A 21,275-nucleotide genomic window follows, 5' to 3' on the forward strand; every position below is an offset into this window, starting at 1 on the left:
AATGACATTTTATGTAACTTTATGATAGTGGCAGGAGGCAGACAAATTCCTAGGCAGATAGGGGTGGGTCCCTGGTAAAACTCAACCTTCAAGCCAAAGGCAGCCTCAAGCCTGAGACCCAGGCTTCCAGTTCCAGGTGGAATCCATGACCCAGAGTGAGAACTTGCTTGATGCCTTTCAGCCAGTTAATAGGTGCTTTTTCCAGGGCTGCCAATGGACCAACCAGCACACACTTTGTGCATTGTGAGCTCATAAAACCCTAGAATCAGCCACATGTCAGGACTACCCACCTGTGGGTAGAATATACCCACTTCACGTCTCCTCTCTGCTGAGAGCTGTTCTGTTCACTCAATACTCTTCTCTGCCTTTCTCACCCTCCAGGTGTCTGTGTAACCTTATTCTTCCTGAATGCAGGACAAGAACTCGGGACCCAGTACAAGGTGAGTGCAAAACAGGCTATAACACGTTCCTGGCCAGCTCGCTGAGCTGTGGGTAGTGACAAGCTCCCATTTGTCAGATTTTGGCAGGGAAGGGCAGTAACCCTTCTGGGGGCCCAGGTCTCAGGATTTCCTGAGCCAGAGCTGTAACACTATAGCCCTCCTGCCCTCTGCTGGCATCAGGTGTCCACCCCATGTGATGCAAAGTGGTGGCGGGGTCGGCTAGCCTGGGAGCCATGGGCCAGAGCAAGGGAGCAGGACTGATTGAATTGAAAACATGCCCCTCACCCCTACTTGCCAAGCTGCTGGCAGTGGGAAAGATACAGCTTAGCATTCCCCGCAGTCCCTTGGGGATATGTGATTGCTGGCGTCTCCAAGTTTTTATGACCCACCATGTTCCCATCATCCAGACGCTGGCACCTGCAGCGGAAGCGACTTGCAGTATGGCTGGTCCAGCTGCAGCTTCGCACAAATCCAGCACCTGGAGCAGCCTGTCCCACTGCAGCAGCTGGCTCACATGGCTGTGCACAGTGGCCAGACCCCATGCTCACTTGCTCACATAACCCTCATTGCTCTGCGCCTGGCTCACCGTTGACAGGCATGAGATCTCGGCTGGCAGCGCGAGCTGAGCACAGCCTGCAGGGCTCAGTGGATGGAACAAGTCCAGTGGGCGTGAGTGAAACTCAAGCCGCAGAGGTTTTTGGCTCGTCAAGCCACACCCAAAGGATCATGGGACATTTACACAATAATGCAAGAACTACAAAACAGTATAATTTATTTTTACTTCACAAATAACTTATGCTCACCTATATTACTCTTGTTTTAATTGTATAATTTATTGTTATTAGTTTTAAAGATACAAGTGTGATTTACAGATAATACAAAGGAAAATACAAACCTTTCTATTTTCCACACGTTTACCATTTCTAGCATTCCTTAATCCTATGTGTTGATCTAACTTATAATCTATTATCATTTTCCTACTATTTGCTGAATTCCCTGTGAAATTTCTTTTATGCATATGATTTGCCAATAAATTATTTCACTAAATTATTTCAATAAATTATGCCAGTAAAAGTTGTGCTTGTAAGGAAATTTATTAAGTTCAAAAATTAGAAAAACAAAAAGACCTAAATATAGCCAAATGTTCTACCCTGAAACATGAGAAAAAGAGAAATTTAAGCTGAAAATCAGGAGGACAAAAATATAAAAACTAGAGCACAAACCAATGATTCAAAAACAGAAAATCAACAACAAACCACCACCACCAAGAAAACCAAAAACTGGATCTTCATAAAGATCAATCAAATCAATAAACTATAGCCAACTAAACAAGAAAGGGGAAACACCATTTACAAGGTTCAGAAATGAAAGAGGAGTTATCCTTATTCTCATAGATATTAAAATTATAATAAAAGAATACTGTGAGCAACTTCATTCCTACCAATTTGAAAACTTAAATTAAATGGACATTTTCCTTGAAAGACTTTACAATAAAAACCCCACACAGAAGTAGATAATCATAATAGGCCTTTATTTATTAAAGTAATAGGATCAAAAACTAATTATTTTGCAAAAAAAAAAAAAAAAAAAAATCAAACCAGAGGGATTCACTGCTAATTTCCACCAATTTTTTAAGCAATAAACTATGCCAGTACAGCAATGTCTCTTTCAGAAAATAGAAGCATGAGTAAAGCTCCTTGACTCATCCTGTGAGGTCTGCATTACCTCAATACTAAAAACAAATAACCAGTTAGCATCATGATGACAGGATCAATTTCACACATAACAATATTAACCTTAAATGTAAATGGGCTAAATTCCCCAACTAAAAGACACAGACTGGCAAAGTGGATAGAGTCAAGACCCATCATTGTGCTATATTTAGGAGACCCATCTCATGTGCAAAGACACACATAGGATCAAAATAAAAAGATGGAGAAATAGTTACCAAAGAAATGGAAAGCAAAAAAAATAAAAAAGAAAAAAAAAGAAAAGCAGGGGTTGCAATCCTGGTCTCTAATAAAGCAAACTTTAAACCAAAAAAAAAGATCAAAAAAGACAAAGAAGAGCATTACGTAATGGCAAAAGGATCCATGCAACAAGAAGAGCTAACTGTCCTAAATATATATACACTCAATACAGGAGCAGCCAGATTCATAAAACAAGTTATTAGAGACCTATAAAGAGACTTAGACTCCCACACAATAATAGTGGGAAACTTCAACACCACACTGTCAACATTAGACAGATTGATGAGACAGAAAATTAACAAGGATATTCAGGACTTAAACTCAGCTCTGGACCAAGCAGACCTAATAGACATCTACAGAACTCTCCACCCCAAATCAACAGAATATACATTCTTGTCAGTGCCACATAGCACGTATTGTAAAATCGACCACATAATTGGAAGTAAAACACTCCTCAGCAAATGCAAAATAACAGAAATGACATCAGTCTCTCAGACCACAGTACAATCAAATCAGAACTCAGGATTAAGAAACTCACTCAAAACACCACAACTACATGGAAATTGAACAACCTGCTCCTGAATGACTACAGAGTAAATAGCAAAATTAAGGTAGAAATAAAGAAGTTCTTTGAAACCAATGAGAACAAAGAAACAATATAACAGAATCTCTGGGACACAGCTAAAGCACTGTTAAGAGGGAAATTTACAGCACTAAATGTCTACATTGGAAGCTAGAAAGATCTGAAATCGACCCCTTAACATCACAATTTTAAAAACTAGAGAAGCAAGAGCAAACGAATTCAAAAGCTAGAAGACAAGAAATAATTAAGATCAGAGCAGAACTGAAGGAGAAAGAGACACAAAAACCCTTCAAAAATTCAAAGATTCCAGGAGCTAGTGTTTTGAAAAGATTAACAAAATAGACCACTAGCTAGACTAACAAAGAAGAAAAGAGAGAATAAACAAATAGACAATAAAAAATGATAAAGGGGTTATCACCACTGATCCCACAGAAATACAAACTAACATCAGTGAATACTATAAACAACACCTCTATGCAAATAAACTAGAAAATCTAGAAGAAATGGATAAAATCCTGGACACATACACCCTCCCAAGATGAAACCAGGAGGAAGTTGAATCCCTGAATAGACCAATAACAAGTTCTAAAATTAAGGCAGTAATAGCCTACCAACCAAAAAAATAAAGCCCAGGACCAGACGGATTCACAGCCAGATTCTACAGGAGATACAAAGAGGAGCTGGTGCCATTCCTTCTGAAATGATTCCAAACAACAGAAAAAGAGGTACTCCTCCCTAACTCATATGAGGCCAGCAACATCCTGATACCAAAACCTAGCAGAGACACAACAAAAAAATAAAATTTCAGGCCAATATCCCTGATGAACATCAAAGCAAAAATCCTCAATAACATACTGGCGAACCAAATCCAGTAGCACATTAAAAAGCTTATCCACCAAAATCAAGCTGGCTTCATCCCTGGGATGAAAGTCTCCTTCAACATACGTAAACTAATAAATGTAATCCATCACATAAACAGAACCAATGACAAAACCACATGATTATCTCAATAGATGCAGAAAAGGTCTTCAATAAAATTCACCCCTTCGTGCTAAAAATATTCCAAAAAAACTAGATATCAATGGAACATCTCAAAATAATAAGAGCTATTTATGACAAACCCATAGCCAATATCATACTGAATGGTCAAAAACTGGAAGCATTCCCTTTGAAAACCAGCACAAGACAAGGGTGACCTCTCTCACCACTCCTATTCAACATAGTATTAGACATTTTGGCCAGGGCAATCAGGCAAGAGAAAGAAATAAAGGTATTCAAATGGGAAGAGAGGAATTCAAGTTGTTTCTCTTTCCAGATGACATGATCCTATATCTAGAAAACCCCATCATCTCACCCCAAAAACTACTTAAGCTGATGAGCAACTTCAGCAAAGTCTCAGGATACAAAATCAATGTGCAAAAATCACAAGCATTCCTATAGACCAACAACTGACAAGCAGAGAGCCAAACCATGAGCGAACTCACATTCACAATTGCTACAAAGAGCATAAAATACCTAGGATTACAACTTACAAGGGAAGTGAAGGATCTGTTCCAGGAGAACTACAAACCACAGCTCAAGGAAATAAAAGAGGACACAAACAAATGGAAAAAAATTCCACGCTCATGGAAGGGAAGAATCAGTATGGTGAAAATGGCCATACGGCCCAAAGTAATTTATAGATTCAATGCTATTCCCATCAAGCTACCACTGGCTTTTTTTGCAGAATTAGAAAAAACTAATTTGAATTTCATATGGATCCAAAAAACCTCATATAGCCAAGACAATCCTAAGTAAAAAGAACAAAGCCAGAGGCATCACGCTACCTGTCTTCAAACTATACTACAAGGCCACAGTAACCAAAGCAGCATGGTACTGGTACCAAAACAGATATATAGACCAATGGAACAGAACACACGCCTCAGTAATAACACCACACATCTACAACCATCTGACCTTTGATAAACCTGACAAAAACAAGCAATGAGGGAAGGACTCCCTATTAATAAATGGTGCTGGGAAAACTGGCTAGATACATGCAGAAAACAGAAACTAGATGCCTTCCCTAACCTTATACAAAAGATAAACTTAAGATGGATTGAAGACTTAAATGTAAAACCCCAAACCATAAAATCCCTAGAAGAAAACCTAGGCAATACCATTCAGGACATACGCATTAGCAAAGATTTCATGACTAAAACACCAAAAGCAGTTGCAACAAAAGCAAACATTGATGAATGGGATCTAATCCAACTAAAGAGCTTCTGCACAGCAAAAGAAACTTTCATCAGAGTGAACAGGCAACCTACAGAATGGGAGAACATGTTTGCAAACTGCTCATCTGACAAAGGTCTGATACCCAGAATCTACAAGGAACTTAAATTTACAAGAAAAAAACAACATCAATAAGTGGGCAAAGGATATGAACAGACACTTCTCAAAAGAAGACATTTATGCAGCCAACAAACATACAAAAAAAAGCTCATCATCACTGGTCATTAGAGAAATGCAAATCAAAAACACAATGAGATACTATCTCACACCAGTTAGAATGGCGATCATTAAAAAGTCAGGAAACAACAGATGCTGGTGAGGCTACTGAGAAATAGGAATGCTTCTACGCTCTTAGTGGGACTGTAAATTAGTTAAACCATTGTGGAAGACAGTGTGGCGATTCCTCAAGGGTCTAGAACCAGAAATACCACTTGACCCAGCAATCCCATCACTGGGTATATACCCAAAAGATTATAAATCATTCTACTATAAACACACATGTACACATATGTTTACTGCAGCACTATTTACAATAGCAAATACTTGGAACCAACCCAAACGCCCATCAGTGATAGACTGGATAAAGCAAATGTGGCGCATATACACCATGGAATACTATGCAGCCATAAAAAAGGATGATTTCATATCCTCTTCAGGACACGATGAAGCTGGAAACCATCATTCTCAGCAAACTAACACAGGATCAGAAAACCAAACACCACATGTTCTCACTCATAAGTGGGAGTTGAACAATGGGGGCACATGAACACAGGGAGGGGAACAGCACACACCAGGGCCTGTTGGGCGATGGAGGCCAAAGGGACAGAGAGCATTAGGACAAATACCTAATGCATGTGGGGCTTAAAACTTAGATGATGGGTTGATAGATGAAACAAAGCACCATGGCACATGTATGTATACCTATGTAACAAACATGTACATTCTACACATGTACCCCAGAACTTAAAGTAAAATTTAAAAAATAAAAACAAATAAGGACATTATAAAGACAAACTACAGACCATTATCTCTCACAAATATATATGCAAAAGCACTCAACAAAATATTAGCAAATCAAATATAACAATGAATTTTTAAAAAGTATACACGATATATTCCAGGTATTCACTCATTCAGGAGAAAAAGTTTCAGCCATTAGAAATAAAGTACATACTCAACTTTACAAAGAACATCTACAAAAATCTTACAGGTAGCATCATCTTCAATGGTAAGAAATATCCTGGTGACAATTTACTCCTAGGATCAGGAACAAAGATAACTTCTCTCAACACTCCTATTCAACATTGAACTAAAATTCCTACCTAGTGAAATGGGACACTGAAAGGAAATAAAATATACAGGTTTGGGGAAAAAATATACTGTGTTTATTCACAAATGACAATGTTGTCTATGTAGAAAATCCCAAAGAATTAACAGAAAACTCCTGAAATTTATAAGTGAATAAATCGTGGTCACAGATACAAGATTAATATACAAAAGTGAATTGCTTTCCTAATCAAAAATGAACAAATGGAGTTTGAAATTTTAAAATGTAATACCATTTTTGCAATAGCACCAAAAAATTTAAATAACCTCAAATCTAACAAAATATGTACAATACATGTATGTAAAAAAAACTCCAAAACTCTAATTTCAAAAACAAAAACACAGAACTAAGTGAATAGAGAAATGTACCATGCTTGTAGCTTGAACAATTAAACATTTTAAGGTGTTAATTTTTCACAGATGGACCTATAGATTCAATGTATAACTACAACCAAAACCCCAGAAAGCTATTTTACAGATTTCAACAAATTGATGCTACAGTTTATAGAGGAAAGTAAAAGACCTAGAAGAGCCAACATGATACTGAAGAAGAAGGACAAAGTTGGAGGTCTCCTATTTTCCAATAGAAAAGCTTAATGCAAAGGTATAGTAATCAGGACAGTATGTTATTGCCAAAAGAACAGACACAGAGATCAATGAAACAGAATAGCCAAACTAAAAATATACCTGTGCAAATATAGTTAACTGGTATTTGATGAATGATCAAAGGCAAATTAGATGGAGAAATGGTAATCTTTTCAGTAAATGGTGCTGGAATGCTGGATATATACATAAAACGATGATTCTAGACTCATATCTACAACATTCACAAATATTAACTAAAAATAGATGACAGACCTAAATATAAGATGCAAAACTATCAAACTCTTAGAAAATAAAATAGAATAATATTTACATAAATTTGTATTTGGCAGTACCTTTTAGATACAGTAAAAAGTCATGATTCATAAAAAAAACTAAGTTGGACTTACTTAAAATTAAGTACTTTTGCTCTGAGAAAGACAATGTCAAGAAAATGAGAGGGTGAGTCATAGACTGGGTGAAAACATTTGCAAAAGATATATCTTATGAAGGAATCCTACCCAAAGTATACACATAACTCCTAACACTCAGTAATAGGAAAATAAACAACCTGATTACAAATAGAAAATAGATCTGGCACCTCATCAAAGAAGATATACAAATGGCCCATAAGCATATGAAATGATGTTCATTTGATCCTAGTACATATCACACTTATTACAATGGATAAAATCCAAATATGCCAGCAATATCAATTTCTGGCTCGGAGATTGAGCAACAGGAATTCTCTTTCATTGCTGGTGGTTATGTCAAATGTTATATCTACTTTGGAGGACAGATAGGGGTAAATATAGTCTTGTCATATGATCCAACAATTATACTCCTTGGTACTTACCTAACTAATTTGAAACAGGAAGAAATGTTCATAGCAGGCTTATTCTTAATTGCCTAAACTTGGAAATCACCAAGATGTGAATGAATTAGCAAACCGGGATACTTTCATACAATGCAGCATTTTTTATGATAAATAGAAATGCACTATCAAGTCATGAAATGGATGAAACATATGTATATTTCTAGGAGAAAGAAAACAATCTGAAAGGCTACATACCATATGATTCAAATTATATGACATCCTGGAAAAAGCAAACTTACAAAGACAATAGAAAGATTAATTGCTGCCAAGTATTCTGATTAAGAAGGTGAAAGCACAGGGGATTTTTCAGGGCAGTGAAAATATTCTATATGATAGTTGAATGATGGATACCTGACTTTACCTATGAAATAAAACTCATATAACTTCACAGAACAAACAGTGAAACTTAGTGTGTAATTAGAAAAAAAGACAAATGTTTTGCTGGTTGAGGGTCCCCAGAATAGAATGCTAGTTGTAACAAAAGAATCTAACTATACTTTGATTATGAATAACCAATGTATGGAATAAGCTTATTGAGATAAGGGTGGGGGAAACATATTAACCCAAAGAATTTCGGAGATGACTGCCGTATCAGAGCAGTATTCTAATACTCCTATGTATGTATACTAGAATTGATCAATTAAGTCAGTGGCAGATGGTGGGAGTTTACATATAAGCAAGAGAAAGATGCCAGAATAACCCATGTAGTAATGGATGATACTCAGGTACATGAATATGAACTTATACTTAGGTTAATGCAGACACAGGTGGTTACATATAGAAATATATATGTATGTGTGTATATATACTGGTTATGATATACACACACATTTCTTTGTTTCATTGGCTGAGAATGTCTAGAAGTAGTGAAATCTCAGTAGCAAGGGTCACACATGGAATCTAGACCTTCATTTCTGATACCATTCTTCAGTAGAAAGAACCAGGATTCCTTGCATTAAACTAGCTGATTCTAGGACTGGGGCAGAAAATACACAAGATGAGTCTGAAGTATCTCACAGTGACAGAAAGTAATGAAGTACTTAAACAAATAACATGCCCTTTGCTGGAGGTATATTAAAAAACACACAGGAGCCAGCCGGGCGCAGTGGCTCATGCCTGTAATCCCAGCACTTTGGGAGGCCAAGGCGGGCGATCACAAGGTCAGGAGATTGAGACCGTCCTGACTAACACAGTGAAACCCCGTCCCTACTAAAAATATAAAAAATTAGCCAGGTGTGGTGGCGGGTGTCTGTAGTCCCAGCTACTCGGGAGGCTGAGGCAGGAGAATGGCGTGAACCCAGGAGGCGGAGCTTGCAGTGCGCCGAGATTGCGCCACTGCAGTCCAGCCTGGTTGACAGAGCGAGACTCCATCTCAAAAAAAAAAAAAAAAAAAAAAAAAAAAAAAAAAACCCAGAAAAAACCCACACACAGGAGCCAAATGAAAGAGATCCCAGCCAAAACTGGAACAATTTAAAGAATAAAGTAGTATTGGATTGTAACCCAAATATAAAATAAATACCTATGAGTCCATATTAATATAAATGAATGAATACATAAAATGGTAGAAGAGGAAAATCTACCATGCAGAAAAATTCCAAATAATTTATATAGATATTTCATGCTCAAGAAGGTGGAGCAGAACTCCCCACTCTAAGTGTGGACTGCTCATTGTCACTTCTTTACAAAGAATAGCGTATGGAAAGAGGAAAAATAACATTACAGTGGAGAAACCTGACAAGCACAACCTCTGCCAGGTAATAAATATTAACATGAACAGCAATAGGTCATGTGATAATGTATACTCTTGATATAATGTGATGAAAACAGCACTTTACCCATCCTCTTCCTCCCTCAAACCCATAGCCCTACTTTAATTATAAGAAAAACATTAGACAAATCCTAAGATAGGGACATTCTACAAATTACCTGACCAGTAAAATTGAGAACTATCAAAGTCATCAATACAAGGGAAATCTAATAAACTGTCACAGCCAAGATGAGCCAGAGGTGATGTGACACTAGAATGTAATGTGGTATCCTGAATGGAATCTCAAAACAGAAAAAAAAAGTTAAAAACTAGTAAAATCTGAATAAAGTATGAACTTGAGATAATAATAATGAATCAAGATTAGATTACTGGTTCATTAGTATTAACAAATATAATGTATTTGTTCTATTAACATATGTGAATTTAACAGGAAGGAAACTGAGCACAGGGTGTATGAGAACTCTCTGTACTAACTTCAGAAGTTCTCTCTATACATCATAAACGATTATAAAAAATAAATTTTTAGAAATGTTATAACTTGTTAAATGTTATAAATGCATTAAAATAATGTAAATGCATGTAACATTTCTTATCTCCAGGTGGTGAAATTATAAACTTTTTGCAATTTTTGTTCATGTCCATTTTTGGCATTGAAGGTACTTTTTTTTAATTTAAAAAAGTTACTTTACACACTGCAAAGTGTTACTATACACACTGAAAGGTAGATATTCGAGCAAAGAGAAAAGAGCTAAAATTATATGTATATGTATATGTATATGTGTGTAGACTAGTAAAATATGTATTTTGTATACATTATATTTAATTATGTATGCACATACATATTAGCCTTAATTTAGTAAATACAAGGACATATTAACATTTTATTCATAATCTTCAGTCTGGAGATAATTACTTACGTCTTAATACAGCAGAGGAAAAGTTAAAAAGCATTCCTTAATATATTATATTAACATTAAATAAATAAAATATGAATTTGAATATTTAAATATACGTTAATTACATTAATATACTTAAATATAAATCAATATATACATTTACTAATAAACTAGTATTTGAAAGAATAAGAATATTCAAACAAATATGCTTTTTATCCAATTCAATTTATTACAATTTTCCTGAGAACAATGACTGAAAGTTTGATCATGTATTTTATAATTATTAGAAATACTATTTTTATTATAGTTACCTTCACATTTTAGCTGATTAAACCAAGAATTTTATTAACAATGAGAAACTGGAAACAATTGGTGATATTTTAATCTTCTCAAAGTATTTGTTTTTATAATTTTATCACTATAATTAAAATGACTGAAAATAAAAATAAATATTACTCATTTGGCGTCATATGTTGCTACAATAGTACCTCAGTGCTTCATAGAAAATTAAGTATTTCTAGGATACTCTATCTCTAGGAGGTTTAATGATAACTTAATTAGAATACATAATTTTTCAAAAGCGATTTCTACTGTAAATTAACAATATTAGAAGCAGAGAAAAAAAGTGGAATAGAAGCCTCCACCAATTGCCCCCCAGCAAGGACACCAATTTAACAACTATCTACATAAAACAAGCACCTTCATAAAAACCAAAAAACAGGGGAGCACTGACAGTACCTAGTTTTAACTTCATATTTCTGTAAGAGGCACGCAAGAGGTTCTAAAAATATAACCAGTCATTAATTGCTAAAATGTCCCCTCTCCCATCCCCCAGCAGCAGCAGCAGCAGCCTGGTGTGGAAAGTGTTTCCGCACCCTAGGGAGAGGGAGAGCCAGCAATTGTGAGGCATTGAACTTAGTGGTGTGAGCTTCAATACAATAGTAGCTGGAGACTTCAACACTCCACTTTTTTCAGCATTGGACAGATCTCCCAGATAGAAAATCAACAAAGAAACATCAGAATTAAACTGCACTGTAGATCAAATGGATCTAACAGATATTTAAAGAATTTTCACCCAATGGCTGCAGAATACAAATTGTTTTCCTTAGCACCTGGATCATTCTCTAGGATTGAACATACATTAAGTCACAAAACAAGTCTTAAAACATTAAAAACCTGAGATAATATCAAGCATCTTCTCTGACCACAATGGAATGAAACTAGAAATCAATAGTGAGAGATTTTGGAAACTACACAAATACATGGAAGTTAAAGCATATGCTCTTGAATGACCAGTTAATGAAAAAAATTAAGGAGACTGAAAAATTTTTTCATAACAAATGAGAATGGAAACACAACATATCAAAACCTATGGGATAAGGCAGAAGCAGTACTAAGAAGGAAGTTTATGGCTATAAATGCCTACATCAAAAAGGAGAAAAAATTTCAAATAAACAACAGTACATCTTAAAGAACTAGAAAAGTGAGAGCAAACAAAACCCAAAATTAATAGTGGAAAAGATATAATAAAGATCAGAGCAGAAATAAATGAAATGGAAATAAAGAAAATACAAAAGGTCAATAAAACAAAACCAGTTTTTTAAAAAAGGTAAACAAAATTGACAAATCTTTAGCCAGACTATGAAAAAAATAGAGAAGATCCAAATAAAATCAGAGATGAAAAAGAAGACATAACAACTCATTCTGCAAAATTTAAAGGATTATTATGAGCAATTATATGCCAAGAAACTGAAAAACCTAGAAAAAATGGACAAATTCCTAGACACATACAACCTACAAATATTTGAACCAGGAGGAAATCCAAAACCTGAACAGACCAATAACAACAAAGTACTATTCAGCCATTAAAAAAAAATGATATCCTGTAATTTGCAACGACATGGATGGAATTGGAGGTCCTTATGTTAAGCGAAATAAGCCAGGCACAGAAAGAGAAACTTCACATGTTCTTACTTATTTGCGGGATCTAAAAATCAAAACAATTGAACTCATGGACATAGAGACTGTTACCAGATGCTGAGAAGGTAGTAAAGTAGTGAGGGGGTGGGAGTGAAGTGAGTATGGTTAATAGGTACCAAAAACAAAAAACAAAAAAAACAGTAGAAAGAATAAGACCTACTATTTCGTAACACAACAGGGAGGCTATAATTCATAACTTAATTGAACATTTTACAATAACTAAAAGAGTATAATTGTATTTGAATACAGAATAAATGCTTGAGGGGATGTGGTATTATACATTTTCCATGTGGTATTTCCATGTGGTATTATACACTGCATGCCTGTATCAAAACATCCCATGTATTCCATATATACACCTACTGTACCCACAAACATTTAAAATAAAAAAATATATTAAAGGCTGTCTAAGCCTCAAGAGATATTCATCATATAGCTAAATTACTGAAATTTAAATTATTACTGCATTAGAAATCATTATCCATTTTTCTCAACATCGGTTCCATGTTTCTATTTACATAGCGAGCATGTGCCTCATTTTATTAAATAATTTCTAAATAAAAAAAAACCCTATACTGTTCTAAATAGTCAGGGTAAGAGATCACATTAAAAAAGTTTCTCAGTACATGAAACATTTACAGTGCTAATGCTCACAGTTAATCTGAATTTTTTTTTTTTACCAGCGTGTACTGTTCTAATAATTTGGTGAGAAACACATGAATAGTGAGGACACTTATTCCAAAATTTCTTAGAATCTTCATTTTGCTATAAAGCTAACTTCTGTGTTGATTTATTTATTTGTATTGGGATGGATAAACCAGCTCCATAATACTATAATTATCTTGAATCATCACCACAATACATATTTAAGTACTGCTAAAAAATTTTAAAAAAACCTGATTAAATGTCTTCTCTAAACTCTACTGTTTAGCAGATATGTTTTTGCCCTATCAAAAAATAGATCAGACTTCTAGGTTTAAAAGCTTTTATACACATTTTTGTATGTGTCTTTGTGGAAATATGTATTCATATATTATATATAATATATATTATTTATCGTATACTTATATTTTTTCTTCCATCTATACCTAGGGTTGGAAATGTTGAGTCATAGGGCAGAAAAATGCATGGCTTTAGTATACTGTCCTAAACAATTCTCCAAATCGTTTGTATCAATTCAGACACCCTTTAGCAACATATGAAAGAAGTTTCTCAACTGGTAATGTCAGTTTTTGTTTTTCTTTTCAGCTATCCTGGTGGAGGTGTAGTGCTTTTAATTTTCATTTCCCTGGAAATAAATGTCATATATATTTTATATAATATTTGCCATTTGGATAGCCTCTTTTTATGAGGTGTCTACTCAATATATAGCCTATTTATAGTCTTTGTCTTTTTATTATTGCTTTGAAGTCCTTCATGAATCCTATATGAGAGTTCTCTATCACATATGTGTGTCATATATGTTTATCTACCTATCGGTCCATCAGTCCATCCACCTATAACAAATATATTATCTTCCTTTTGTCTGTAGCTTGACTAGACACTTTGTTACTGCTGTATTTTAATGCTTACTTTTTTTTTTTTTAACTTAACAAAGTAATTGTTTTTTCGTTTTATGGTTAATACTGTTTGAGTTCAATCTAAGAAATCCTTTCCTGTCCCAGGGTAAAGAATAAATTCCATGAATTCTTCCTGGAATTCATTTTTTGCTAAAACCAGATATGTTGTGTTTTTTTCTGAACACAAATCTGATTTATTTTCTCACCTTGCCCTAATAACCACACTGCCTTCATTATTTTATCTTTATAAATCTTAATTTCTGGTAGAGAATCACTTTGTAATTCTCCGTCTGTTGAGACTTGGGTTCAAATTACACTGAATCTTTACAGAGTTTGGGAAAAAATGTTATTTTAACAATTTTGAGTTTTCAAATCTATGGACATAGTCTACAATTGCTATTGGTTTGCCTTTGTTAAGAATTTCAACCATGTTTTGTACTTTTAAGCAAGGAAACTTGAACATCTTTTGATGGATTTTTTTCTCTGATGAAGCTTATTTTTAGTGCTATTGTGGTATTTTAAGTGTACTACTGTTTGTTGCTAGTACATAGAAATAAAATTGAATTCTGTATATTGAATTATATTCAGAGACTATCATTTGTAATTTTTGGTAGGTTCTTTTGCATTAACTCTATATAGGAACATACTTGGAAATAAAGATAATTTATTTTTTCTTTCCAATATGCATGCCTTTTGTTTGTTTTTCTCTCCCTATTACACTGGTGGAAACTGAAGTAAATGTTTAATGAAAATAGTGAAAGTAGACATTGTTTTCTTCTCCGTACACTCAGGGGGAAAGCTTTTAATATTTCACCATTAATTGTTGTGTTAGCTATTTTTTTCTTGCTTTCAGAGCTACCTTTCAACAGGTTCACATAATATCTCTTCTCTTATAGTATATTACATATACTTAGTTTAAAGCTGATATCAAAATATGCTGAGAAAGACAAAGAATAATAATTATAAATGCAAAAGAAAATGCTCAGTTGTATTTAAAGTGATAATTGAGCACATACTATTTGCCATTTTCTATGTTTTAAAGTAGAAAAGCATGACTCAGGGAAATCATAATACAGAAAATTTAGTATCTTTCAGAAAGCCAGATCCATATTTGGTCCCACAGAGGAACTTAACACTTCTGCAACAAGGTCCACTGCATTGGATCCTGACATTTACCAGTCTCTCCTCTGTTAAGTGTACCATCTTCCTGGGTTGGGGGAAAAGTATCCACAAAGCCAAGGGACGTTCTCACCAAGACCTTACCAGTAGGTAAAATTAGCGTTATGTAGGTACATCAAAGTCTACAACATCTGGAATTTTATTTGGCACCTCCAATCTTTTCTGGAGTACAAACAGTTGACATGTGGGGAGATTCTGTTTATTTTGTCCAACATCTATTGTTTTATCTTGATCTTATTCTCCAGACTTCAAAATCTTGCTTTCAAAAGGTTAATGCCTCGTTGTTTGTTTGGCTTTTATTCTAACTCTGATAATATTTGACCATTTAGCTAGTTGATGTTTGTGTACATTTATTTTTTCCACAGCATTTAGGCTAACATCAGACCTTACATTTCTATTTTGGTGTCACTGATTCCTATTAAGACAGAGATGGTACACTTGCATTGAAGCCAGAGCATACTCCTATGTGTTCCATACTGATTTATGGACATTGCTATACTGTGTCGTTTTTGTTCTTTTTATTATTCTAGGGTGTTCTTTTCACTGCAACTTTTTTAGCTTTTAATAATTCCCCTCTAATGGGTTGTCTTATGCCTAGTGTGAATGTCCATATTCTCATTTTATTCAGAGCTTTATTTGTTCCATCAGTAAATATATTTAGTAGTTTGACATCAAATATACTTAAATATAAACATGACTGACTAAATCTAGTTTCTCTAGATAAATATATCTAGTTACCCTTTCTTCTAGATTACCTGTAGATAATAAGGATATCCAAGATTAAAAGAGACAATGGTTGAGAGGTTCCTAGATGAAGATAAGCAAGAAACATGACAGTTAAGGATTAAACCATGTAATCAACCACAATAATTCCATTCCAAGATTGTAAAACTAACAAATATAAATTTTTACAACAGCTATAGTTATTACAAAAAATATTACAAGCAAATTAATAACGGTGCTTCGAATGTCAGACCCCTCACCAGACTGATGTCCAAAAAGCTCTTAAGTAATATCCTCAACATGATGAAGATAAATCACTGTCAACCTAAAATTATATATCACGCTAAAAGATTATTCAAGAATGAGGGTAAAATAATGACAAATTAAAACACAGGAAAACAGAATTAATCATGGCTAATTGTGTAAGAAAATACAAAAAACAATGTATCACAATAAGAACATTGAATCCAGGCAGAAAGACTGGGTAGTAATTGGTGAGGGTGAACAAAGAAATTAGTATATGTGACAATAGTTCAATATACTCCTTAATTACTGATAAAGATAATTTTAATTATTTTGAACGATTATATTTTAATGAGTCAATAGTTCAAACAAAAACAAAAAACAGCTCTTTTTTCTCCTACTTCCAATTCTCTCATGCATTTACTTTATGCTACCGTATAATAAAAACATATGTATAAAGACAGAGCTGGCATTTGTTTCCTTTATCCTGAAAGAATGAGGATTATATGAGTACTACATACATACAGCAATATGGAGTTTCCTGAAACTTTGCTCAGGACAAACGTAGAATGTATTCAGTAATTTGCAAAATAGAAGAAGAAGATTATAGTCCTCATTTACAATAAAATAAAATCTCCCATAAAGGTAAAAAAGCTGTCAGTGTATTAAAAATGGAAAAAGTAGGCATATCTGATGGTTTGCATGGATGTGGATGTGTTGTAAGTGTAAGACAGTTTGCTAAATTTTCCTTTGTCAAATCACCTGCCCTATCATGTGTTCTGTAAAATGATTCAGTATGTATGGTCACTTGGTTCTCCCTTATAGAATTAGTTTCATTATCATCACCATTTTACTTTTACTTTCAATGTAGTGATTTCTTGATGCATTGTTAATCTCTATTATATTTTGTTAGAGATTTTTTAAAAAGGTATTCACCTAAATTTAGAGTTAAGAATATTTGGCCAATAATACTAACAATATTTTGGGGGCTCAAATTAATCGCCTTGTTTTCCCATTTCCCATTAAAGAGAATGATATCACATGAAAAAACAGAATATACTGATACACCAATATAAAAGTGTATCTTGTAAATATTTTATGCCAGCTTTGATTCTAAAACATCTGGAATTTTATTTGTCACCTCCAATCTTTTCTGGAGTACAAACAGTTGTGTTTTATAGTGGCACTAAATCAACATACATCTTCCCTGAGTTTGTCTGCCACTCTTTAATACTTAGATTCTTGAATGTTCATTGTCAGTAAAATAACTAATGCAAGCACAATGGGGGGCAACAGGAATCTATAGGTAAGGTAAGTGTTTTAATAACATCAGCCAGTGTTTGCAAGAAAATATTGCCAGTTGCTATGGGCATACAATTAGCGGTGACTGCAAATGCATGCAGGTATAATCATTGCTCTCTGCAAAAAGCTGAACACTATTTTGTCATTTATAGGAAATTTGGAGGATGATCCATCAGCTCAATTGAATAAGGAAAGTCCATTTAAAATGCTGAAATGCTGACAATTATTGTAAAGAAACCTAGATTTGTTAATATTTTTGTCAAAAAAATTCACCAACAGTATGAGAGACTAATATAGCTAGCATCTCACACTTGTGGGTCAGGGAAGATGGGGATGCATTAAATACAAGCAGGATGGTCCTTCACTTGATGACATGGCTATTTAATATTGAGTATTCCCACTCTAAACACATATGCTTCAGAAGAGAACTTCATATTAAAATAAATTTTTAAAGGACTAGATAATATTAAAGCTTTAAAACATAAATGATTCCTTGTAATAAACAATGCAAATATTTGAGAGTTTCTTTTGGTGTGTATATGTCTCCAACATTTAATAAAAATATTATGAAAACCACTATGAGTTTTTTTCTTGTTTCTGGACCATTACAAAAAAGATGTTACCACTATCTTTCTACTTTTTTTAACCTTATGTAAGTACTCTCAGAGGAGTCCAATTTACAGCTATTTTGAAATGGTAACATTTCAAAATCATAAAGCTTTGTTGTTCTAGAGTTATATATTATCCTCTAAATAATAGAATTCCAGTGAGCTGGAACAATCTGCTGCAGCTGATGTTTTAGCAAACAGACTATTCCCTGAAGCACAGTTGGAATTGCATCCAACTGTCAAGGAGATCCACAGAGAGTATACCTAAGGATCTATATTGTCTGTGCCCAGGTAGAAGGGTAACAAACATCATTACTAATATTTTCTGGTTGTTCACTGGACTTCTCTGTGGCTGAAAAAACAGAAATTTGCTAATTAGTTTGTTAGATATGAGTTTATGTGCTACGTAAATGTGCATTTAATTGAATTATTTCTGGATTCAGTAAATGAGGCTTAATATCAATGTGCCAATGGGCTTCCTTTGAATACTGAATTTCCCTGAGACTTAAGATGTTTAATTGCAGAATAGGTGACCATTTAAAGAGATGTTATAGCTGACATGGAAGCACTTGAACTTTAGACAAACTTTAAATATGTTTTCAACCCTAACATTTTATTTGTATTTTAACTATAACTTAACAACAGTCTCATGAAGCAGAAACTTAGGAGACAAATCAGTGTATATGAGAGGTAACTTTTCTCTAAATGGTTATTTCAAATATAATTGCTTTATTAATGTTTTCAACAAATGTTTATTGAGCTTCTACTATGTCCAGTATCATATAAAGTACTGGGCTTCTCTCTCTAAATGTGACACATATTATCCCTGACTTTGTGGAACTTAGGATTTAATGAATAATATTGATTTTAAACACTTAATTTAATGATCACACTTGTGATCATTCAAGTGATAAAAATAGGGTCTATAAGTATATATTACAAGGGTACCTGATTTCATTCCTTGAGAACTGAAAATGGCTTTTCCTGAGTAAATGTTTAAGCTGGGTACTGAAATAGGAGTTATGAAGTGGCCAGGTAAACACAAAGCCAATTTAATTCATGTTAAAAGAACAAGACAACCAAAGACAGTAAGGAAGGAAGGGAGGGAGGGAAGGAGGGAAGGAAGGAATTAGGGTAACTTGGGCCAGACGTGATACTAAAGGAAAGTAAGGCATCAAGCTTAACTCTCCCAAGTATATTCCTTATGTCTCATTATCATCAGAATATATAGCATCATGAAAAGAGAAATATAGCATCATGAAAAGAAAAACCACTTTGAAATCAGACAGATATATAGTTAAATGCTTTCTGTTCCTTTACTGACTTTGTTACCTTGGGAAACAGTTATCCTCTCTTACCCTTATTAAGGTTAAAATAATAATAGATTGTTAGCAGTGTTGTTGCAAGGATGAGAGAGATCATTTGAATAGGGCTCTTTGACAGACCAAAAATTCTCAATAACAGTTGACAAAATGGTGCTGATATTAATGTTATCATCCAATGTTAAGATGGCATTGGCCGGGTGCAGTGGCTCATGCCTGTAATCCCAGCACTTTGGGAGGCCAAAGTGAGCAGATCACAAGGTCAGGAGTTCGAGGCCAGCCTGGTCAATATAGTGAAACCCCATATCTACTAAAAATACAAAACATTAGCTGGGCGTGGTGGCAGGCACCTGTAATCCTAGTTACTCGAGAGGCTGAGGCAGGAGAATCGCTTGAACCCAGGAGGCGGAGGTTGCAGCGAGCCAAGATCGCGCGACTGCACACCAACCCAGGCGAAAATGCGAGAATCCACCTCAAAAAAAAAAAAAAAAAAGATGGCATTGTATTTTTGAGCAGTTCAAGAAACTGAACAGGGGCGATACAGCTTGCTGTTATTTTATTGGGGAATGTTCGATAATTATTTTTGCATATTTAAAATACTTTCCCATATACTTCTTTACATAATATTTATGTTGTCATGTTTTTCTGGACTCTTTCTTGTTACTGAAGTAATTACTCTTTCTACTCTAGACAGGCAACATATTCCTGCTCCTTGATAGATGCATGGGCAGGAAAAATCCTGGTATTCCCAATCATGAGTGATTTTTTAAAATGTAATCATTTTATTCCTCATTTGTCCAGTGATTCATTTTGGAGAATGCAAGTCTGCTTTTCAAAATGCACATATGCGATGGGCCACTAGAGGACATAAGACATTTCTGTAAACAAACAGATCTGCACACCAGTAATGACCTTAATTGACAGGCAAACATTTGTAATAATAGCTGGAGTAAATAAGTTTTTCAGGGATTGTTACAAATTTAGAAAAGGAGAAATGACATGTTATATGTTGTTTTCCATATTTAATATTTTCTATGGAAATAACTTTATAATTTAATTGGTAAAGTATAAAAAATAGTTAAAGCATGAATTGCTGATAGATACTGTTTTTCTTATGAGCCGTGAAGAGATTTTTGAATTTCTCATTGTCACAGAGAAAGTTAAAATGAATAATACATTTCTTTTCAGCCTTCAATAGCTAGAAAATGAAACAAACAAATTGTTTTTAAGAATATAACCAGTTATAAGACAAACAGAATCAGGTAATGGGAGAAGTCACACATTTGCCAACCTTTTGTGTTTGAGCTTCTGTTACTTGTTAAAAAAATCATTCTTATAAAATGAAAATGTGTGTGAACATGATACTGTGCAAATATATGCAAATGTTTAATTGTAAATTTCTAATTTTGAGCCTCAAAATCTTAAATTTATCTCAAATGTACCTGGTTTTCAAATCTTCAAATTAAATATATGCTTTTATCATGTTGATTGTTTACAATTCAAAATGGCATTGTATTGACCATTGAATCTCTCTTAAGTATAGCACAGAAGCCTATTGGTAAAATTTGAATTCATTAAATTTACTGCAGCAAGGGAAAACATAACTTGATATAGTGTCTCTGTGGTAGGCTGAGAAAGGATAT

General features: G+C 34.2%; 1 long non-coding RNA gene across 1 annotated transcript in view; it reads left to right on the top strand.

Annotated features, from left to right (window-relative positions):
- The first annotated feature begins 288 nt into the window (after positions 1 to 288).
- LOC129525340 (uncharacterized) overlaps positions 289 to 21,275 on the top strand; it is a 37,745-nt gene continuing 16,758 nt past the window's right edge. Inside the window, exon 1 of the long non-coding RNA XR_008669574.2 lies at positions 289 to 440. This is a non-coding gene — a long non-coding RNA (uncharacterized lncRNA). The remainder of the gene's footprint in view (positions 441 to 21,275) is intronic.

Source organism: Gorilla gorilla, chromosome 9, assembly GCF_029281585.2.
Source record: "Gorilla gorilla gorilla isolate KB3781 chromosome 9, NHGRI_mGorGor1-v2.1_pri, whole genome shotgun sequence".
NCBI classification, from domain to species: Eukaryota; Metazoa; Chordata; class Mammalia; order Primates; family Hominidae; genus Gorilla; species Gorilla gorilla.